Genomic DNA, 23463 nt, shown 5'->3' on the forward strand with positions numbered 1-23463 from the left:
CAATATATATGAGATTTTGTCACTAGGTAGAATTAAGAATCTGCTTAAATGTTTGCAGATTCAAGTCTTTAACTGGAAAATTATATATCTCTAAGCAAACTGGGAAATAACATTCATAGCCAAAAATACTAAATTAGACCTCTTTAAAACATCAAAAAGAAAGGTGGTGGAGATGGTTTAACATGAAAATAATTGTAAGTAATCTTACATGGTTTTAGTCATACCTAGCATACACATCCTGAAATTACTACAGCAAGTATTTTCACAAATTTAACCAGAATTCTTCATCGGGTTAGATACTGTTCAGTCTCAAAGCTATCAAAACTAGCTTACAGGATGTGAGTGAGAGCTATCACAGAATGAGAGAATTCCATTGTTAGATCTATTATTGAAAATGGATGAAATATTATTTCACCTCATTGGCAGACTGCAATTCAACATGTGAACAGAACAAATCAGTGAATTTTGGTTTTTATGTAAGACAAATTCTACTCCTTGTTTTTTAAATGAATAGGCAAAAAGAGAGCTCAGCTTAGAACAGCTTTGAAAGTTTGCTTTTATCATGACTTCAAATGGGAATACAGTCAGAGTAAAAGGGGCATTCTAACAGTTCAAAGTAATGGAAAAGAGATTTTTTTTTCTGAAATAAGCTATAGCAAATGACTGCAGCTTTTATGCAAGTCTGACTCCTAAGATTCATGTCTCTGCAATGCAACTACTCCATTGGTTGGGTTACTAGAAGTCTTGCTTGTGGCATGAAAAAGTTATGCAGTTGACTTTCCCTCTTAGGCAGGGAATTTCTTTGATCTGTTAAAAGCTCAATGGAGTAAATCAAGTTCAATAAACAGACACTCAGTTAATTTCCTCTACAATTTGGTAGATCTTTAGCTTTAAAAGATATTGGCTTAATAAAAACATCAGCACTGCAATGTATTTCACATTAATGTTAAAACATTATGACAAGAAGCAATCTAATCAGAGTGCTCTAATGAATACATATTACCTTATCGTACTAAATCTCTGTTATAATACATAATTAAAGTAATTATTTCAAAGGAGAAAGTGTGCATTTTTGTTATCAACAATTTCACACAGCCTTGTACTGCGTCACATGGAAAAGTCTTTGAACGTCAGAGTAAGACTGGGTGACGAAGAGCCCAGCAGTGTCTGCTTAACTGAGCTATTTTTGCCATGTAGTTTCTCAGCATTAATGCTTCTCTCCTGCATGAGCAACAGTTGCCTCTCAAGGCTGATTTGCTGAATGATAAAAAACAAGAGAGGAGTTCTGGAAAGCCTTGTAGCTGCTCTGTTCCTCCCATGTCTGCTAGTGTACGCATGTCATATGTAATAGTGATGAAAAGTTTATTAAAGCAGATTAATTGCATTATTACATTACAAAAGTTTATTAAAGCAGATTAATTGCATTATTACAATTACATTATTATTCCAGTTTTTAAAAAAAACTGGAAATAACTAGTATCTCAGAATTTTATTACTTCTTCCTGCAATGGGTCAAATTCTGCACTCAAATCCACAACAATTTGAGTTATATTAAAATTTGTACTGGAACAAATAGGAGACTTTCTATCTTTATGTAAAATGCCAAAAATACATTGCCCTTTGAAAGAATTGAAAGCTTATTATTACTGCAACGATATAGTCAGAAAAAAAATATTATTTGGATGATATTAATCAAAGGATTTCATTACTTTTTGTGTGGAGAAGTTTCATAGGTAAACAAACATGTAGGAAGAGTATTTGTTCTGTTTATCCTGTATAAATCTCTGAGGACAGAGGAGGTTGTCCAAAGAGTTTTGTGAAAATTCTTTCTGTTACTTTGCTTAGGAGCTATCAAAAAAAAAAAACAAAAAAACTCTTTTCCCATCTCCTACTTTTATTTTGTCTCTAACTCTTCAGAAAATCTTGGGATTGCTTCAGTGCATTTGCTGATGTGGAAAGCTTGAAAACCAAGATAAGCAATTTATTTTGTGGCAATTTTAGGAATTCCCTAGCTCATCACTGTGATTCAAAATTGGCTTTAGTTTTACTTTCTTTTCTTAGTCTTTTCAAGAAGTCAGTGCCCAGTCCTTTCAAGGCGAGGATGGTCACTCCCCACTTAATCATGCTCCCTCTTATGTAAGACCCTGCTTTATAAAATATGTCCTATTATTGTCCTTATTTAATAATTTATGTAATTTCTGTTAATATCAGGGAAACAGCAAAGGCTATGATTAACAAGTCAGTACAACTGTAAATGCACAAAAGTGAAAGTCATGCAAGTGCAAGGCCTCGAGAAGTCACTTACAAAAGGCACTAGATTAAGAGGAAAAGCATTTTTGTGGTCAGCACTCAGCAATTTTGAAGTGTGCCATTGTGGTGGGACACAGAAGCTTTGAGACATCTTGATGAGAAACTGTCTTCTGGGCTCAAGATTAGGTGAACCTCCCTACCTGGAAAGGCAGAGGTGCATCCATACACCCTACAGACTAAGCCTGAATGCCGTGCTCAGCACATGATAAAGACAAATATTCATGATGTAAGACTAACTCACTGGATTTCATTTCCTAAAACACAGAATTGCATATTTTTAGATATAACCTTGTTTCTGAACATTTTCCAGGGGCAAAATTCTATTAATAGGATGTGTAAAACATTTGCAACTTTCTATATTAGACTTTAAAATATGATCTATAGAATACGTTTAGAGAATCTGGAAAGGTGATGTTACCATAAATTATGAACAAAGAGGATCTGCATTCATCTAAGTAATGACTACTTAAAATTTTTGTCACTGAATTTATGCTACCTATCATTAGAATCACTGAAGCTAGGAAAGTAAAAGACTGACTAAATATTAATGTATTATTTTGGCCACTCCTGGATTATTAATTGTAATATGATAATGCTTTATCAAAATTAATTCTAAAAGCAAAAAACTGACAGTTGTGAACATGAGGAAAATGCTACAGAAAAAATTGTGTGCTGAAATAAAGCATTTTCAAACACTCTCGCTGCATTTCTTCTGCCAGTAGAAGTATGAGTAAAGGCACCTGCTTCCTTTCAGCAACAATAACACAAGCATTGCCCAAAATGCCCCTCCAATTTTGTAGGGAACACCAATCATTCAGTTCCTACTTCTGACAGTAGTAATGCAGATTTAAATCAATCAGATTACCCTAAAATTAAAATACAGGTTCAGCTAAGTTATCTTTGCAACTTAAAGTGTTTATTTATGAAGGATTTTCTAAGCTGAGATCTGAAATTAGACTGAAAACCTCGCTCTACTGACTCACTGGGAGAAAAATAATTTACTTAAGTGGAACAATGTTCTAACCCCTGTAGTCCATTAACAATACTTAATTTGCCTTTACACCAAAGTTTTGTCATCACTTTACTTCCTTGCTGTAGTTTCTTTTCCACATTATTCCATCTCTTCTCTTTTTCCAGCAGATAAATATTTTTCCAAGCCTATGGTACTAAAATGTTACAGAGATGTCAGAAGAGCTGCTGAAAAAATTCTTGAGGCTAACACTATTTCATTAACTCTTCATCCTTGATTGGTCCCTTTTTTTTTTCCCTGAATTTTGTATTTCATGTACAAAATGCATGTCACAGTAACTGGTTACTCTGAAAAAGGGATTGTATTAAAATTGAACAAATATGATGTCCTGCAAATGCTACATTAAGTCAAGTTATAATTTCCAGTACTTCTTTTCAGAACTACCATATTTTAAAAACTGATAGCTGATTTCTAGAAATCATTTATCTACTTTCATTATTAATAATTATCTGGATGATATGTTTGTCTTAGAAAATATTCATTTTCTAAAATGAAGTAGAAAAAGAAATAAATCTCAAAAATATTTTTATAGTATTCTGAGATTTAGTTATCCCAAAGGTTCATATGGAAATGTTGGAAAATTTATTGTGCTGTTTAGCAATGCAGTGCTAAACACTCATTGCTGACAATGAGTGTAAAAATACACAGTCCAAAATCCACCTAAATATTTTTGTTCTCAGCATAAGTATTTGTTAAGCTGTTGGCACACTGAAGTTAACAGTTTTTCATTCCTCCTCAGCATCATTACCTTTGTGTGGTCACCCCTCAGATGTCTAATACATTTCTCTTCACACTGCCTCTTAGAAGGGAGTTCTAAGATCTTCATTTTACAGTTTTGAAGTGAATTCTCAGAGCAGAGATGAACCCAAGAGGGAATCCCAAGGAATCTCTAAGTTAACACATGTTATTATACCATGCCTTCATGGGGATCCTGACAGTCAACATCGCTTTTTTTTTTCTCTCTCTTGCTCATCCTTCATTTTGTCTTCTTTGCTGGTTTGTGCCAGTATAACATGAAGGTATATAGCACAGCAAGAGCCCATTATGCAGCATTAATATTTAACTGAAAGCTGCCTTTCTCAGATTTTTTTTTTTAAGATAGAAATTTAAAATTATATAGCTAAATAATTATATATAGAGGGATGTAGCACATGGGAGAGGAATTAAAGGCAGAGTAAATGCAACACAAAAAGCAAAAGGGGAGATGACAGGAAAATGTGGTGAGGGACTGGAAGAGGAAAACTGAAAACTGGCAAAAGTTTGAGAAGAAGTAAAAAGGAAAAGAAACATAACAGAAATTAAAAACGCGGAGGGAGAGAAGGGGAAGGCAAAGTGGGAGAATTCATTTAATGTATGATTTAATATAGTCTATAAACATTTTCTACAGTTTTGCCCAAGCAGGGATTCAAACTATTCCAGTTAAAATAAGTCAATATATTCTGTGTGTGAACAGTTTTCCTTTCTTTCACTTCCCCAAACCCCTTATGAATTCAAAACACTTAAAATAAAATCATTCTCATTTGTGTGGAATTACCTGTATGTTTAATGTTTTCTGTTACTCAAAGGAATTTGAAAACATGTTAAATAAATAGTATTATAAACGAATTATTTTTCTCTGTGTGTCTTTATCTATTCCTCTTCTTGACCTCTTCTACAGCAATGATTCAGAAATATGCACCACTTCTAGGCACCTGTTGCCTTGAAGCCCCAAAACCAGTGCAAGAAAAAGTCTTAAAATGGGTAAAAAATGTTTCACAATCACCACCACAGAGGCTCTTTTGCACTTGGGCCAGAAACACAGCTAATATCCCCACAGAAATCCCTGTCTGAAAATGGCTTAGATTGATTTATGTGTCTGGTAGCAAACTCCAGCGAGGTGGGAGTTGGGAAAGCTGGCACTGAGATGTCATTGTACCATACCCCTGTTGCTCCTCAGGTGACTCAACATGGAAAATGGCAAACTGTACCAGCATATAAAATAAAGTATCCTTGTGAGCTCCTTCACACTCACAATGGGACCTATTTAGACAGTTGCCCAAAATCAGCAATGTGTGGGAGCAAGTTCCAGTTCTCTCCAGAGAGTATGTAACGGGTCAGCAGGAGATCAGGCTGCCTTTGGATGCAGCATGACTACTGATCCAAATTCTGCATGGATGCTCCAAACCAAAGTTTTTGCTCCTATATTAAAAGGAGGAGCATAGTTTTACTATATGCTTTCTATGCTAAGATGAGGTGCTGATGATGGCACAAAGAATTGTAAGAAACCAAGGATTTATTAAATTAAATTAAAAGTAACAAATTAAAAGTAACAAATTAAACTGAAAGATATAAAGTTATTCTTCACTGAGTGAAAAATGTTTTCCTTTACCCTGAGCTTTTGGCTTTGGTGATAGATACAAAAGGAACTATGTTCAATAATTAATGTTCTTGTGTCATAGGCTACCATCTACAATGCTATTTACTCTTCCTATAAAGGCTTTTGGCAGCCATAAAAATGGTTTTACTTAGGGTGGAAAACAAAGCAAAAATAAAACAAAAAATACAAGAAAAGTAATAATTAGCAGTAAAGGCTGAGTGTAGCATACCTTAGGCCAGGAGACCAGAGAACAAGGGATGCAGAGCTAAGTCAACAGGTGAACAGTGTTGTTAGCACTTTAGCAATGATAATAATTTGTAATAATAATGTAATGAACAAAGATGGGGTGAAGGCAGAAGGATTAAAAGAGAGCACGGAGCATACATAAGCCATGCTACATCTAGCAAATTCCCAGTGCAGCTGCTTCAGGGATATTAAGCCTCCTGCAGACAGCTGCATCCCCCTGTTGCCATCTGTGGCTTGCATCCCTGGTGCTACTGCTGCTGACAACTTGCACACTTGCAAAGGGCTAACCCTCCATCAGCAGAAAATATCCGCTCCCACACCTTCTTGCAGGGAGCATGGCTGCCACCTGATCCATAGGATACAAGGGCTTTCCTGAGATTTAATCAGCTGTTAATTAATCCTAGGGCTGATGGCTAGAGAGAGTAATGCCTTGCCAGCTGAGACGTCAGATGGGAACATGGGGTAGGCATTAAGTTATCAGTTTTATTAGACAACACTAATCTCATTGGTACAGACTTGCTAATCACACTTCAGGAGAAAGTTTTATTACAAATGGTCTGAGAGGAATCTGAAATGGGTCACATTTTAAACATGGGCCAATGTAAAACAGTCCAAATCAAAGTGGATCAACTGACTTCCGAATGACTTCCAAAGGCACATAGTGAAACATCAGAAACAGATGATTTTTAAGCACTTTTCCTATTTTTTCAGTCTCTCCCTCAGTCTGTTAGGACTCACAGTCAAAGACTTATTGTGCCATTGTTACCCCTTGCTACCCAGAAAAAGGCTTTCTCATCTCAGTTAACGCCCAGTGTGCTGTCTGCTCCTGTTCTTCTTGAATAGATCCTCATTCTCCACTTGCGTGCCTCTCTAACTTGCACATCACAAGCAACTTACCTCTGTGTGTTCTCAACACCTTTTAGGAAACAAACTACTTCCCTAAACCTCCGTGGGCTGCTCTTGGCCTGGTATAGCAGCCAAGGCAAGGGAAACATAAGCAGGCAGCCTTCTCTCCTAGATCAGTTGTGCTGGTTCAATGTGCTGCTTTTACATGGTAATCCACGAACAGGTGTCTAAACTCATGGGCTGCCTAACACGGATGGTCATTTGAATTAAAAAAAAAAAAAAAAGGATCCTCCCATAGTATTTCTAATTGTATCAGCCACACAGCCTGCTGTTATGGGCCCAACCACAATACCGTAGAAATCAAAGCCATGCAAAAAAAGGTACTACCAAATAAAATATACATGCCTTACTTACTGTGAGTAAACCAAAACTGAGCTTGATAGTTTACATGTCACAGTGACTCCATGCATGAAACTTGTGAGACCATCAGGCCCTAAAATACCAATTCAAATTAGTTAAGCCTTGTGCTCTGAAAATCTGTTACCCAACCAAGCAAAAATTTGATAAATCAACATCATGGAAGTCTTATTTTTAAACTTGTCATAATGCAGCCATACAGAGTGCTCCAGGCCAGAGTGCATTGTATCAATTGGGTCTGGAGTACAGCACAGCTGTTTTCAGAGCCCTGGGGCAGCACCAAACAGGGCAAGAGGATACAAATTTCTGGAGTTTTGAGAGTTGTTAAGCCCACAGATCTCAACGTGTGAAGTGCTGGATCAGAAGTCCCAAAGAAGTCTTACACTCCTAGGACGGACAATATGAGCAGCTCTGAAGGACACTTCTTAAATAAATGTCTAATGCAAAGCATTATCCCTGCTGTTCTCCATCCAGGCTTAACTTCAGTTCCAACACCTCAATTGTGCCTTAAGGCTACAATGTAAGACTTACTTGCAGGCCTAACCTGTTTAGAGTCCCTGGGAACAAAAAGATGACCTTGATTTTAAACTACTCTTCTGTTTTAACTCCAGAAGTTGGAAATGTGTTTATTTGACAAGACTTGCAGCTGAAGCAAATGCAGCACCTTACTTGCTGCTCAGCTTTTCCTTCTATGCAGCATTTTAGCCTAAGGCCTGATTAGGATTCTTTTAGGGTGATTGGATATGGTAAGCTCCTGGAATAGCACTAAGCCAGTATAATTGGAAGAGGTCTTAGAAGAGATACAGCTTCTTAATGGCATATGGTCAAAAGGTTACTTTGAAAACAAGAGGTCTTTCTGACTTCAGTTTTCAGGTCTGCAATTTCTTCTGGACTCAACCTGTGGTTCTGAGACTTTCTTCTAAAGGATGAATAAAGGAAGCAAAGCTCTTGAATACTTACTTTATGTGATAGAATAGTGTATTGGAGCACTGAAAATAGCATTTTAATGCCTGGGACCACTGTATTTTACAGCTTAATGTTATTAAAACTACTGATAAAAGATTTCTTTACATCAGTCATTAATTTCTGATACACAATATATCATATATGCGAACCACAATTTCATTTACCATTGAACTGAAATAATCCTAGAATAGATAAAGCACAGAATAAAAATGGATAAGACAAAATAGGTTAAGAAAAAATATTTTTGTACATTTCTGAAGACAGATAACATTGATATTGCAGGGAGAGGCAGTTGTAAATGAGAATTACTAATATTGATCACATTTAAAGGTATGATTCAATCACAATATGGTCAGAATCTTGCTTTTATGCAAAAATGAATATGTACAGCATTACCTATTTAGAAATAATAGACCAAAGCTATATTTATTTCTCTGAAGATTTCTCCCCCAAATTAAATAGCAGAAGCAGAGAGCTCTGGAAGGAGATAGGTTCAACAAATCCATAAACAGAGGTCTTTGATAAAATATGGAATTTCCCTGACTACAGTATAAATCATAATCTTTGAAAACCTTAGCTTTATGGAAAAATACTATTCTACTTCATTTCATATAGGAAGCCTATAATATATTCTCCTTTAAAGTTTTTGACAAAAATAGTTGACAAAATCATCCAGGGCTGTTCTATGATGCAGGCTACTACATGAAAGGCAAAACAGAGAGCAATCTGCTGTTTTAATTACATGCTTGAAGCAAATGCAATACCTGCAGCTTTAATAAACATTGACTCTTTAACTGAATGTGCCCTACAAACACATTAATGCCCATCTGGGAAATAATCCAATGAAATAATCCAATCATACCAACAGAGGATGACTGTTAGATTGGCAAGTGAGGGCTCATACCCTTTGGTCAGTGGTAGGATTTTCTCCATTATCTTGTTGCCAGAGCTAATAGAATTCCATAGAATTCTTCATCTTTATAAGCAAATTGAAAGTCCAACAAATAGAGAGGAAAATTTTCTCAGTAAACACCGATGTTTACTGCCACCAATTATGCCTAAACCACAATGAAAGATTCAAAACTTTCCAATTTTGATGTTACAATGGCTAACAAAGCCATAGAACTGGCTAGTATCCCACAGATAAGGAAAATGTGTCTGAACCAGTGAGGTCCAATCAACCAATATTGATTATTATATTAATTTAGAGCCACTGCATCCTGATAGTTATCAGGACATTTCAAAGTGTAGAGAAGGAGGCACATTGCTGGTAAGATACATCTTCTGGCAGACAAACAAAAAGAGAGGAACAGGTGACTGAGAGATTGGCCTGAGATTGGCCCAAGACTGCAGAAAGAAAGCTTGTCTTTCTGCTTCCTGCCCAAATATTCTATTCATTCTGCCTAAAATGTCATGAATTGCATGTATAGGCCCCTACCTATTGGTCAATGCAACTGGGGTTTCTTAGAAATTTATTGTCTTCGAACAAAAATAGTGAGATCAGACTTCAGCTTTGTGATTCATAGGAATTTGGAGCTGCTAGCAAAGTTTCCATTCATGGTAGGCTTTTTGTTTGTTTGAATGTTGATTCTAGGAACCAAGAAAGCATTTAGTTAATTCCTCTAAGGTCTTCAGCAACCAGCAGAAGATAACAGCTTGTATTCATTTTAACCTTAAAAAGCAAGGGTTTTCATGAAACTCAAGCACTCATCAGCAAAGTGCAAACTGTAAAAAAGCATTTTACTCCTACCACCTTCATCAGAAACTGTGGAAAGTGGCCACACTGAAGCTATGAGACCCTCTTTCCAATTAAAAACTCTAATTTGGCAAGAGAGTTGCACAGATAAATCAATTTTCTGTTGGAATTCATAGCTGTGTAATATTTACAGTTACTAATCAGTAAAGGAAACCTAATTTTGTTGTGTATTAAAACACAAAGCAACTACAGAAAAAAAATTAAAATTTTAAATTTAAAAAAAACTTTAAAATTTAAAAAACTTTAAAAATTTTCACTTCTTTTTATTTTACCCCCTCACTCAAATGATTCCTTTCGGATATTTTGGAATAATTTATTTTTGCTCTATCCTGATTACACAGAATTTCACACACAACTTCCTCAGAGGCATATTGTTGTGTGCAATTATGACAAATAAGTAATTAATTACAGACCGACAATTTTTTTTCATTTCCTCAAGATCTGATGAAGGGGTTTGCATTCTTGGGAGACCAAATATTAGCAGTAGCCATGCCACTCCCTTCATACCTAAAACCTAGCCCCATTTAATCCTAAAACAAACAGAAGGTAGATTCTGACTGACAGTCTGCGCACATGAACAGGCACAAGAGACTTCAAAAATTAACCTTGATAGCCCTTATAATTTTGTAAGAGACATTCCCATGCAAATGAGGGACTGTAACTACAGCTCGTAGTGTGAGATCAAAAGTCCATCCAGAAGTATAACACGTCTTTGTCAGTGACCAGATACAGATATGTTGGTAATGGTGTAAAAACAAAGCCAGAATATGCCAACACTTATCCACAATACTTTTTCAATCTCCAGTGGTTAGTGGTTCAGCAAATTCCTGAAGGAGAGAGATTATCGTTATTTGAGTATTATCTGGTGAATTTTTCTTCTGTTAATTAGCTTTCTGAACAGCTGTACAATTTTAATATCAAAATACCCTGTGGGAAAGAGTTCCACAGTATAACTAATTTTGTTAATTTTCAACCTATGTCTTAAAAATATCACTGGAACTCTCACTCGCTTTTGTAGCAGAAAAAAGAATATTATTGACTGTCTTGTCCAGGCCATGATGACTGTACAAAATTAAGTTGTCTCTCCTGGGCTGAACATTCCTAAACAATTTTGTTGCTCCTCTTATGGAAGCTATTTAATCTCTGATCACTGCTATTGTCCCTCCTTGAACCTTTTTCTAGCTCTGCCCTGTCACTTCTGGGCATGAGACATAGGAGGGAAGACCAGAAACCTAACATGGTATTTTGAAAGTGTACATAACCTGACATAGTGTTTTGTTCTGTATTTGTGTAGTAATCATTTCCTGCTCTTTTATTGGTAGCATTGCTCCTGCTGTGGTGACCTAAGGACATTTCAAAGCAAGCAACTTGGAAATGGAGGTAATATGTTTATCAAAACAAATGAAAAGAAAAAAACCAGATACTTTTGGCATGTGTCTCACAAAAGGGATCATATGATGAAGAACAGGTGTAATACCTAAAAATTGCTTTATTTTATACTTGCTCCTTTGACTTTTACTGAACATAAAACAGATATTTTCACAGAATTATGAGTTATGTGTCCAAGACCTTTTTTTGTTGAGCTGCAGCAGGAAGTACAGAGTTTATGACCTTGCATATAAATTAAGATTATTTTTTCCACATTGCGTGTTACTTGTCAGAAATCAAAACCATAGAATCATAAAATATGCTGAGTTGAAAGGGACCTCTCAGGATCATTGAATCCAGCTCCTGGCCCTGCACAGGACACTCCAGGAGTCACACCATGTTTCTCAGGGCATTGTCCAAATGCTTCCTGAATCCTGTCAGGGTCTTCTCATCTTCGAGGGATACTATGGCTCCTCACATTTTTGTGTCCTCAGCAAACGTAGTACTCCTTTGAGAATAACTGCTCTGCAGGCTCAGAATTCCTAACTGAAATGATTGCAAAAAGTTATTGTCACAGTCACCATCTTCTATATCTTTCATATAGAGGTAGTTTTCAGGAAGATAGCAGTTCAGCTATATTTCATCCTCAATTTCCTTTAAATCTCCTGGGTAAATACCATATGCTCCTGGCAGTTTGCTCCCTGGGGAAAGCATAGTGCTGACTCGCCAGCTGGGGTTAAACCACCACAATTTGTTTTACAACCTCCTCCTCAGACAGTTCAGTTTAAAAGAGGTCTTCCGACTCCTCCTAGTAAACGTGACTTTTGGAGTGTGAATTTCTTGGATCTTCCACCCCGAGGAAGCACGCAAGAATCCCTTTGGATTTTGCGCTGCAACTCCTCCTCTCACTGATATGTCAATTGACCTGAATGACTCCAAGTGAGGATCCCCACGCTGCAGGGCTTTGAGGAAGACTTTGCTTTTAGTCTTATGCATTCAGCAAATAGTCCCTAAAACATTAATTGCTGGCCTGTGATTTGACTCACCATGTTTAATTTGCCAGCTTTCTGGTTTTCTTCCCTTTTGCTTACTTGGATATTCTTGAGTTTTTTGAGGATATCTTCTTACTTCTTTCAGCACTTCTTTTACTCATTTTCTGTCCAGATCAAGACTGTAAAATGATACATGCAGGTGGGAAAAACAGAGAACTTCCTTTTGTATATATTTCTTTTTAAAAAGTATTTAAGCTCCCTCCCAGTATATTACTATTTCTTTTATTGTGTTTCTTTACTACTTTTTAAAGACAGTTTTATTAGTTGTTTTCCTTTTTTGACATGTCATATATTCACAGTAATTTAGTTTATTTTTCTGTTCATTCTTTCCTGTGGTCTGAAAATTTCCTGCTCTCAATTTGGTATAAATTGTGGCACTTCTTTACTCTTTGACTTTTTTATTTTCTGTTGGCCGGTATCTACAGAGCATATTTTTAGGTTCAACTATGTCACATGCCAATTGCAAATGCCTAAAGTCAGATAATTGTGATAAACATGCAACAATTAATGCATCAGAAACAGAATGTGTCATGTAAGCAAGAATTTTCCTGAACTGCTGCACACAAAGTATATGCTGTGATCTACACACTTAAATCAAAATCAATAGATAGCTATGAAGTGAAAATACCTCAGGGAGACTCAGTTTCTACTGAGAGCATTCTCTTGGGGGACTGCAAACATTTCAGACACAAACAAGAGCCATTGATTGAGAGCTGAAAAGAAACAAAATTCTAAAAGTTCTCTTTAGGAGGCTTATTCTGTCCTGTGTCCTTAGCACCCCACAGATAAGCATCAGTCAAGTTTAGTGTTTTCCTTCAATGGGCTCAGCCACAGAGAAGAATTGCTGTTCTAAGAGAACATGTATGAAATGCCCAGCCTAAGATGACTCATGTACTAAGAAGCCCTCTAGATCTTGTCTTTATCAGAGACACAGACAAAAAAAATTTCAAAGGATGGAGTGTCTGAGATGACTGATGTAATGAATTACCTAATCAATTTTCTGCTGAAGGACTAGGCAATTTCCTGTCTAGACTATATTGTAGAAGTGCTTGATACTAATTTTCAGCAAGCAAAAGAATAGCTGTCTATGGCTATTTTCTGTTCACACAAAGCCTGCAGAAAACACTGCAAGTTTTTAATAGTACTGAGCTGACTAAAAGGCAGGATCCACAATAAAACATAACATCCTGCTCTCCTCAGTGTTTCTGTTGAGAGGAGGCAGTGTTTCTTTCTGACTTACCAACTGAAAAAATTGTGATACTGAAGCAAACCTTGCCTCAGGTCCTCTCTTACAATCTCAAGGCTGCATGACTGTGATACTCTCCTATCTGTTATACCAAATTAATAGAACTATTTGTGAAACAAAATGCTTTTTGAAAGTAAAGGTATCACAGTTTGACTGATAGGCTGCTTCCTTTGCTCAGCCATTTTTGTCTCTATTATTAAACTACAATTCAAAGGACAAATTAAAACAATTATTTTTATTTCTGAACTGGATTTATCTCATTAAATGTACTATTACTTTGCAAACAATTTAATTTCTTTGATTATTTGTCACGCACATGTTGCCACAATATATGTACTACTGGGTACTTGCTATATCTCTGTTACAGGAGGATCACCCCTTTAATGTTAGTGTTTGTTCATTGAAAAAATTAATTCTTGAATTGCAGCATTTCCATGTGTTTTTTCTCTGTTACATACATTTGGCTAATTACAGGGAAAAAAAAGGCTTTAAAATTACAAAGGTGACTTAGGAGCACTGTGATCTTGCTGAAGAATATGCATACTTGTCATGGTTTCACAATACTTTATTCTGACATCAGGAGCTGATTTCCAATACAATACAATAAGAAAATTTTCAGAGGAAAATCCAAAAGAGAAATATTTGCCATGAGTTCAAGGCTGAAGGACTGAATGGTAGAAAAGCTCAGAAATTTCTTTTAAATATTGAGAGTATTCAATAAACAGAAAGAGATGCTAAATGCTTTTCAAATTAATCACACTACAAAGTAGGTTGGGGTTTTCTGAAAGTGAGGAGGAATGGGTATTGAGTTGGTTTTTTAGGGAATTTTTAAATAAAAACACAAGGACATGAACAACCTAGGTTGGAAGAGGCATGTGGGGATCATCTTGTTCAACCTCCTGCTCAAAGCAGATCCAACTCAGAAGTCAGGTCCAAAGTGGATCTGCCTTTTTCTTCTCTGCACCCTGAGGCTGAGGACTCAGATCTTCACCGCATCTGCCCTTCTGGCCTCTCAGCTCAGCCACCTGAAGGCAGAATCTGGGGCAGTGAAGCACTGAGCCGAGCTGGGGATCATTTCTGGAGGAAGAAGGATCAGACAGGATAGCAGATCCCACACAATCCAGGTACCACAATCTTTGTCTCAGGAGCCGAGGAGCCCTGCTCCAGAGCTGCCTCAGAGCTGTGATGAGCATCTTCCCTACAACTTAAAAGGTGATAACAAGGTTGATTCACTGATTTAGGGACCTTTTTCTCTAGCATATTACTTATCACAGTGTTGGATATCCTTTGAAAAGTGAACTTAACATGAGATAAACCAATAGGCTTATAATTTCTGAGCTGCATTTCCATAAGAGGTTTCCTTTCGGTGATTCAGTATATTGTACATTTCAGCTTGTATTTCCTTGCCTTAGCAATAGTTTAATTTTGCAATTACAAAAAAGGAATTTTTGCATCACTTTAGGACCAGGAAAAGAAAAGAAATTAGAAAGAAAAGGTCACTCATTAACAAAGGTCTGAAGTTATGGTTATTGCTATGAACTTAGAGAAAATCTGAAAGAGTTTTGCACCACAGAATGTGGAACTATTTGAGTTAGTCTGCAGACTAACTGCAGTAGAGTCTGGGAGAGAACCAGTAACACATTTAACAGTATTGAGTGCATGTTAGGCAATAAACAACTACAGATCTTATTCCTGACGTATTTAATCAGTACTATTCAGAAAAAAAAAAAAAACTTCAGCTATAGAGATAACTGTGCTGGAATAAGAAATGTGTATGGACTTCATGGTTCAAGCCTGTGTTAATGAACAGATTGAATATCCACTTCAGAGCCATTGGGAGCCATTTAGGACAAAGCTGTAAGGCAGGTAGCTCTCTACTATCTCCACAAAAGCAAAGGAAGTGGGTTTCTGACTGTAAAAGTATTTTCAGCAGCTCTAAAGATCAAGTTAAAAGAGCATTTGAGATTTTCCACTTAATTACTATGTTTTGTGATGACAGAAAGAGTAACATAGGCTGTCAGCATACATCTTGAAATTAAATCTCTATGCTATGTAAAATAATACTCTTCCACTTCCACGGCACTACTGTGGACTTCCTGAAATGAGATACAAAGGAATAGCACAGATAATCATATTCTGATGTCAGAATATGATTAACTTCTTTTTCAGAAGAAGAGGTGAGTTTAAGAATCAAACTTTCAACACCACCTTTTTAGTGAAAGTTGTTTCCCAATTATAACCTTCCTGTTAAAGAGTCAGATCACGCTGAAGGAGTGCCTAAACACATCTTGCTCTTGTATCACAGGTGCAGGAACTGTGGTTGCTTATTGCCAGAATGAGTGTGACTGCAAGTACCTGTGGAGCTAAAACCAAGCTATGGTCAACTGGTACAGCTCAGATTTCTACCCATCTTTGGGCCAAATCCATTCAGGGTGAATTATTTCAAATATTAGAGTTTGTCTGCTTACAAGTCTCTCAAATATTGTATCAAAATGCCTGCCTAATAATGCAGAGTGACACAGCCATTTAAAATGTGTGCAAGAACATGCTACACACACTGAACTGTGACAGAAGTGTTAAAAATATGGTGTTGTGTATGCATTAGGCAAATTGATTGGCAAATCAGTGTCAGTGCTATCCTTGCATTAAGCACATCCACACCTTGACTGGGCTTGGAGGCATTGTGAGGACAGCTCCAGCATTCCAGTGGCAATGGTATATTTCACAGGTTTTGCCATAAGAAAAGGTTAAATTCTCCTTTGACTTGTGCATTATGCAGTCATTTAAATCTGATTAATCAGATGCAGCATGAATCAGAGTAGCAGTGGTGCAAGTACACACAGTTATGCTGGAGCTGGTCAGTGGGTAAGTTTACATCACCTGAATCACATCAAGAAGCTGCCTCCTCTTCCTCTCCAGGCACTTGGTCCCAACCCCTTGAGTCTCCCCGGACCATGCTGGTACAAGCACTTCTTCAGCCAATCATAGATCCAGCACAGATTCCAAATGAAAAAAATTGGCCTTTGATGCTGGGATGGGATTTTTTTTTTTTTTTGATCCAGGTCAGTCCCGCATGTGGTTCCCATGCAGAGAGCTGGCACAGGAGCTGAGGCAGCAGCATCACTGCTGCCGACATCAAATCACTGCCTGAGGGAGTGTCTTGTTCCAGCAAGAGGTGTGCCCAATAGCCAGATACCAATTACAGAGAAACCTGTCAAAACTGGAATTACATATGGCATTTCCCATAACAGCAGAGAAAATTACTGGAATCTCTCATCTCAGGCAGCAATGTGCTTGGTATCATCGGACTCCACACCCCCAGACCTGCGTTCCTGCAGACTGGCATCACTGAACTTACATCCACAGGTGGAAGTCTTGTGAAACAGCCTTAGGAGAACAGGCATGCATGCACACATTACACACACACACACATGCACTCATGTGCATGCTTTCCACAAGAGAAAAAACTATACAAAACCTCTGAGGTCTGTGAAGCTCTGTAAGAAAGTTGGCAAAATGTTTCAAAATAAGCCCCAGACACTTTAGCCTTCACATTCTAACTGACTGGTTGCAAATTTTTGGATTGCTAAAGGAGGAAAAGTATAGCAATTTTTGTTGCCAAAAACCATTGCAATGATCACACTTGACTGCCATTTCCCTGACTACATTGTGTTTTATATCCTCTGTGTATGAAACAGTAGCAGTTCATTAGGTACATTACAACAACATCTGCCTTCAGTAAGAGAGAATATGCTCTTGTATTGTGTAGGAACAGTCTATGAATGAAGCTGATATAATTAACATCCAGTTTGAAGACATTGCTTACTAAACAAATAAAAACAGGCACTATATAGTAGCCAGTGCATTACTGTGTATATAGATATTTTTCAGTTATCAGAATCCATTTTATTCTGGACTTTTCTAAGTTAGCACAGTTCTTTTCCAGACACAAAGTTGTATGCAGACATGTGCATTTCATCCTGATGCCAGTATAGATGATACTAGATGATACCAGTATAGACAGCAGTAGATGATATCTCCGGAGCAGATCAGAAGCTGAAGGAAATTGGCTTCAATGGGTCCCTGACAGTTTATACCAGCTGAGAGACAAGATTGCTCTCTCTGTGGGAAATGAAGTTTCTAAGACACATCAGAGCACTTTTATAAAATGGCCTCAGTTTCTTCAGCAAAGAATTCTCTTTATACTCCCCCTCTCTCCAATCGGTGATTTTCTACTTTTTCTTTCATTTCTTCTAACAGCTAATTTTGTTGATTTTTTTTCCTCTTCAATTTTTTGTGATATGAAGTTGAATTTCACTTCCCTTGTTAAGGTTTGTTTGGGCCCTTAGATATAAAAATTTATTTAGGCCTCTGTATATAACGCACATGTACCTGAAAGTACACAGATACTCCCCATAGCCTACAGGATCATTATACACCCCAAATGGTTATTAAGAGCTGTCATACATTGAATGTGGAATTACTGAAACACTAAAACCCCCTGAATACATGAAACATTCACCTCTCTAATGTTCAGGATCTAATCAGGACTTACAGTCTTTACCCTTCCACAGATGAAGCACTTACCTATGGGGGATGGACACATTTGATTCAACACCTCCTCAGTCAGAGTTTCCAGACCTCCATCTCTCACACTCAGGGAAATGTTCTGACCAGGTTAGAGAGGCTGGAGGGTGCAGCTATGGTGGCTGTGTGTCCCCTGCACTGCTGATGGAAGTGGGGCACCGTGCAAAGAAACACTTGGTTCCTCTGGGGCTGGAGCACATTCCGGTGCAGCTGAGAGGCAAAGACATGCAGCTGCAGGAGGGGATCCAGGCCGGTTTCCTCCCTTCTGAATCAGTGGGAGATTCTTCATTTTGAGGGAGACTCCCAGCCTGCCAGAGCTACCTTAAGGCAGCCTCTGGCCTGGAGCCTGGCTCGCTCTGCGTGGCACAGGTCACAGATGCTCCAGAGCAGACGTACAGGACTCCACACTGTTATTTTCATCTGTAACACAAACACAGAAAGGCACACTACTTCACAGACCTTAAACACTAGGATGCAGTCTGCACAGGAATTTTTCTGAAACAAGATTTTCAACTCTTTCTCATTTGGGTCTTATTCACTTTCCATTGTTATCTCCATCCATTATCCAGACAGCACAGGAATCTGAAAGGCTTGTTTTACAGTCTAGATTCAAGATTATTCTTTGTCCATCACACGAAATTTTACTATACTTGGTACTCCTTAATTTCTAAACCAATATTTTTTCAAACTTTTTATTGACCTGTGTTGGTTACATGAGTGGGCCGTTTTTTCAAATACAATTAATTACTTACCCAAGTCTTTCTGATTTCTGGATTACTGACAAAATGTTTTAAATTCTTTAAAATAGGGAAGTGCACCAAAGTAACTGAGCACACACTGAACCTTAAGCATCCTCTCAAGACAACCTCCCTTAAGAGGAACTCTTAAGAAACATGGTTTAAGTACACGTTAACAACTGGTTTGCTCACTAGAGGATATACTGCAGAATATCTTGTCCTGCTCTTGTTGAAGCCAGTATAAAAGGATATTGTCTAAAGCAGTGGCTATTGAATTAGTCTGTTATCCTCACTGCTTTGAGACCAATCTGGGAAAAATTCTGATGTGATTAATTTGACCATAACTCTTCAGAAAGTCATAAAACTTTTTCCTTACATGTTCAAATACAAGGTAACTTATATAATGAAAAACAATTTGTACCCTCATTTTCTTGAATGTAATTTCAATTAAAAAAAACCAAAACAAACAAAACCAAACTAAAAATGTACAAGGAAACTTTGTGCCATGACCTGTTTGGAACAGAATGATTAATCCCAATTGCACTGGCTGAGATCACCAATGCAAATCACTTTGATGGTACACCACCACCTATGACTTGAATAAGTTTAAAGTCTCCTGATAAAGAAATGGGGTGTTAGATTAATTAATACTTGTGAAGTGCCTTGACTGCCTAGGATGAAATCTGTCAAAAGAGTACATGTTTTTTCTTGTTATTTTGAACAATGAGAAGCAAAGAAATTTACAGAATTACAAATAATTCTTGTTAATCAAGAGCCTAAATTAATGAAAACTAACAGGAATTTTCTGCACTAGGTCTGTAAATATCTGCAGAAGAAACAAATGTTTAGGATTTTATGCACAGTTATTGATCTCTACCAGAAATGTTATGGGATCCTTAGCTCAACTCTCACCTTTCCTCAGCTACAGCCTATTTGTGATAGCAGGTGTAAGAGGTTCTATGTCTGGTCTATTAAAATTAAAGAGACTGATATTCATATATTAATGTGCTCCTTTCACTACTGGGAATGTATATCTGTTTAATGTATAGAACATAGAGTCATTCAATATTTGTTTAATGGCCATGTCAAAAGATCTCTTTCCTAGTTGGTTCAAAGCATTCTGTTCTAATTCATAAAAAAATCGGGTCTTCTCTGCAGAACTTTACTCCCATGCTCATTTTCCCTTTCTCCACATGCTCATTTCAAGATTCAGACACTAGGCTTCACCTGAGAGTGACAACTGTGCACACCCTTTTACTGAAAGCTAATGGACCATTACATCCTATTGTGTAATTTTCTCACCATTCTTTGAATTCTTCAGGATGAAGGTGAGGATGGTTGTATAGCAGGCTGCCTGTAAACCTGCAGTCAAAATTGACCATCTGTGCACCTGGATTTGGAGACAAATGCTTTTATTTTGTTTTTGTAAATTCTTCTAAACTATGTTGGAGACCTAGCACTAAATCTTCAACACCAGCTCTCTGTGATCTGCACTACATTTTTTTTGCAACCTGTCCCTGACACCACATATCACTGATGAGATCTCTCATGTGTTTCTTTACCATGATGTGTATGAGATGCACTACAGACTTTAACCCAAGAGAAAGCAAACCTTGCTTTTGTCCCCCATTATTGTGCACGGTTTTTCAAAAATGGGGCAGGTTGTTACACTGAGTTTAAACTCTGAGAGATTTGTTTTTTCTGTTTTAGAATTTTGACAGCAAACAGTTGGCCTGTGCAATCTACAAGACAATACACAGTTTTCCTGCTTTGGACACAATCTACCTCCTAACTGCAGCAGTCTGAGGAAGATCCAAACAGAGGTACCTGACATTCACTGTAAAGGGAGAAAAGGTCTACAACTGCTACAACTCAAAATACCACAGCTACCTTTTTATCTCATTTTACCTCAGTTAAGAAGAGGGAAGAATCTGGCAAACTAATGTGCAATGGCCTGCAAAGTATTTACTGCCTGTACAAAAAATTTCCCACAGGGAAAGTTCAGGCTTTCAAGAAGAAATCCTGCAGGAAAGAGCTCCTTATCCAGCCACAAACACCACTCACAAAATATAGTTCTGTTGCTAAAGGGATCCAACATTGCAGAGAAATTTATCTGTTACAGAGATTTTCTTGCCTCTTACTGTTTTCTGCAGATCTCTGCAGTTTTTAGTGTATCTGTGGGTTAAAGGAATCTTGGGCACTTGCTGTATCAACAACCCAACTCTCAAGGTTCAGCTCTCTTATCTAAAACCCATTTTCTAACTGTAAACTTGCTATTTATATATATATTGATTCTATATAGGAAAAAAATGGCCAGTGCAGTTTCAAATGGCAAGAGTGCTCCTTTCTTTGATAGATTAGTCAACAGAATAATAGATTGCAATGTAGGATTTTTTCCCTGCAGGTTAATTTCACTCAGTTGTGTTCAATGTTATTAGAATTGTTACACTGCACCTGATGTATGGCCTGTGATATCTCACTAACAGAGTGCCTATCGTGTGTATATGTGTGCATGAAGACTGGCTATTTTATCTACTGTTTCACATAAGCCTAAAAAAATACACGTGAAGCATTGCTTCCCCTGCAGCTGCATAGACCACAGACTCTTGTTTAGTCCTGAAATATTTAGAAAGGCAAAGCCAACAGAAACTTTAACCTTCTGAATTTAAGACTCTTGATTTCACGGGCCCTTTGCTTGTTAACTTGGTTTGAAACACACAGGATTGTGCTCTTAACCGTGCTGCAATGCTGTTGTTGAGGTTACGTGACGGTTTGGTAAGCATAAGACTTGTCTAAAAATTCTTTCACCAGTCTCTAGCTCTAGTAAGACAGAGTAGGTTTAGAGTGACTTTCCACCATTATATTGGAAGAAGGTTCTCTCTTGTGTGTTTTACTAAAATAATTTGCAACCGAAATAAGCTTCACTGACAGAACTTCATTGCCATCTTGCTCATGCCTTCTCCTGTCAGCCCTTGTTTTTCTTCACACTACTGGAACACATTTCTTATGTTTTTTCAACAGTTTGAGTGCTTATGAGATGAGATGTACTTCAGATTTTAAGTGGGAAATTAGTTAATTAAGGATATTTTGCATTTTTGGAAAAAACACTGCTTTTTAATCTGTTTTTATGTCCAGGTTTGAACCCTCATCTCTCTTGTAATCTATTGATTAAGGCTGCCACTTTTGTTCAGCTAAGGATGCCCAAGGACACCAGTTTAGGCATTAAGATCACTAACAGTCTCTCAAACTTTCCACTTAAAATCTTTGGCAAAATTCTTTTGTTTTCCACAACACTAAGCAGAACCTGAAACTTAGGTGTTCCCTCTCCCTAATTATGGCTTTTACAAATGATGTTTCTTTTCTGGAACTGTGTCTAATGCAAGTAAAAGGCAAAGAAGAGACAGTGATCCCTCTAATTACATCATTAGCACTGTCAGAGTGCTTACCTGGAAGGCCTGGGAACAATCTTGATCTGCATGGAGAACTGCCAGCTATGACTGCACTTGGCAGTACCAGGATATACACCACACCACTGGCAGCAAGAGAAGAAGCTATTTCCTTCCCTTGCAGCCCAGTAAGTCAACATACTTGATAGGCAGAGAGACCTTTCATTCATCCTTGGCTGTTGGTCTCTGAATTTATCAATAAACATATTTCTCACTGGGTTATAGGGGTTTGGGTGTCTCCTGCTCTCTTTTCTGAAGATTTTTTCTTGTGCACAGATATGGAAATATGGTGAATCAGAGAGCATTTTGCCTAATAAAGTATCCATGGACACTGTAGTCCTGGGAGGCTCCCTGGGTTACCCTATATCTTGTGGTTAATGCATTTATTTGAGAAACTGAAACCACCTTCAGATTCCTGCTGCAGCTCAGGTAAAGGACTGATCTGTACTTTGCTGGATGCCCCCATGATCTGTGCTCCTCAAGTCCCTCTGTGAGCAGGGCTCTCAATCTCTCAATTCTCTGCTGTGTTAAAAGTCACTGAAAATTACAGGCTTCAGATTTCTCCAGGAAGTTAGGAAATGTTTTGGATGTCATGTTGCTCATCACAAGCAAAAACCTTTGGGACCCAAAACAGAGTAGCAATAAAAAAGACACTTTATGTTCCACACTCTCCAATAAAGACAAGGTAATATTTGCTTTGGAAGGAAGGATTCCGAGGAGTAACCTGAGACCCTTTGCCCAGGAATACAGACAGAGACATGCTGCTATTTGGTAAGGTCCAATTTAAGCCTCCAGAGCAGTCTCACCCTGCAGCAGTTCCCAATGTGAATAAGTTTCCTGACAGAGGATGGATGAAGCCACAAGAATAACCATCTGCTGTCTCTCCACAAGCCAGTTCACAAACTCTGGGGATCCTGGACTCCTTGAAGATGCACTACATTCCTCCTGACCTGGGGAAAACCTCAGTGGAGTTTATTTGAGTCATGACTGCACTAAATTTCTCTCTGTTGCTTTCACTGTATGATTTTGTCTCAAATGTAATTATTGAGAAAATGACCTGTACTCCTTCTCCCTTCTGTATGTCTGGGATAATATCCAGG

The sequence above is a fragment of the Zonotrichia albicollis genome, chromosome 3 (genome assembly GCF_047830755.1).
Source record: "Zonotrichia albicollis isolate bZonAlb1 chromosome 3, bZonAlb1.hap1, whole genome shotgun sequence".
NCBI classification, from domain to species: domain Eukaryota; kingdom Metazoa; phylum Chordata; class Aves; order Passeriformes; family Passerellidae; genus Zonotrichia; species Zonotrichia albicollis.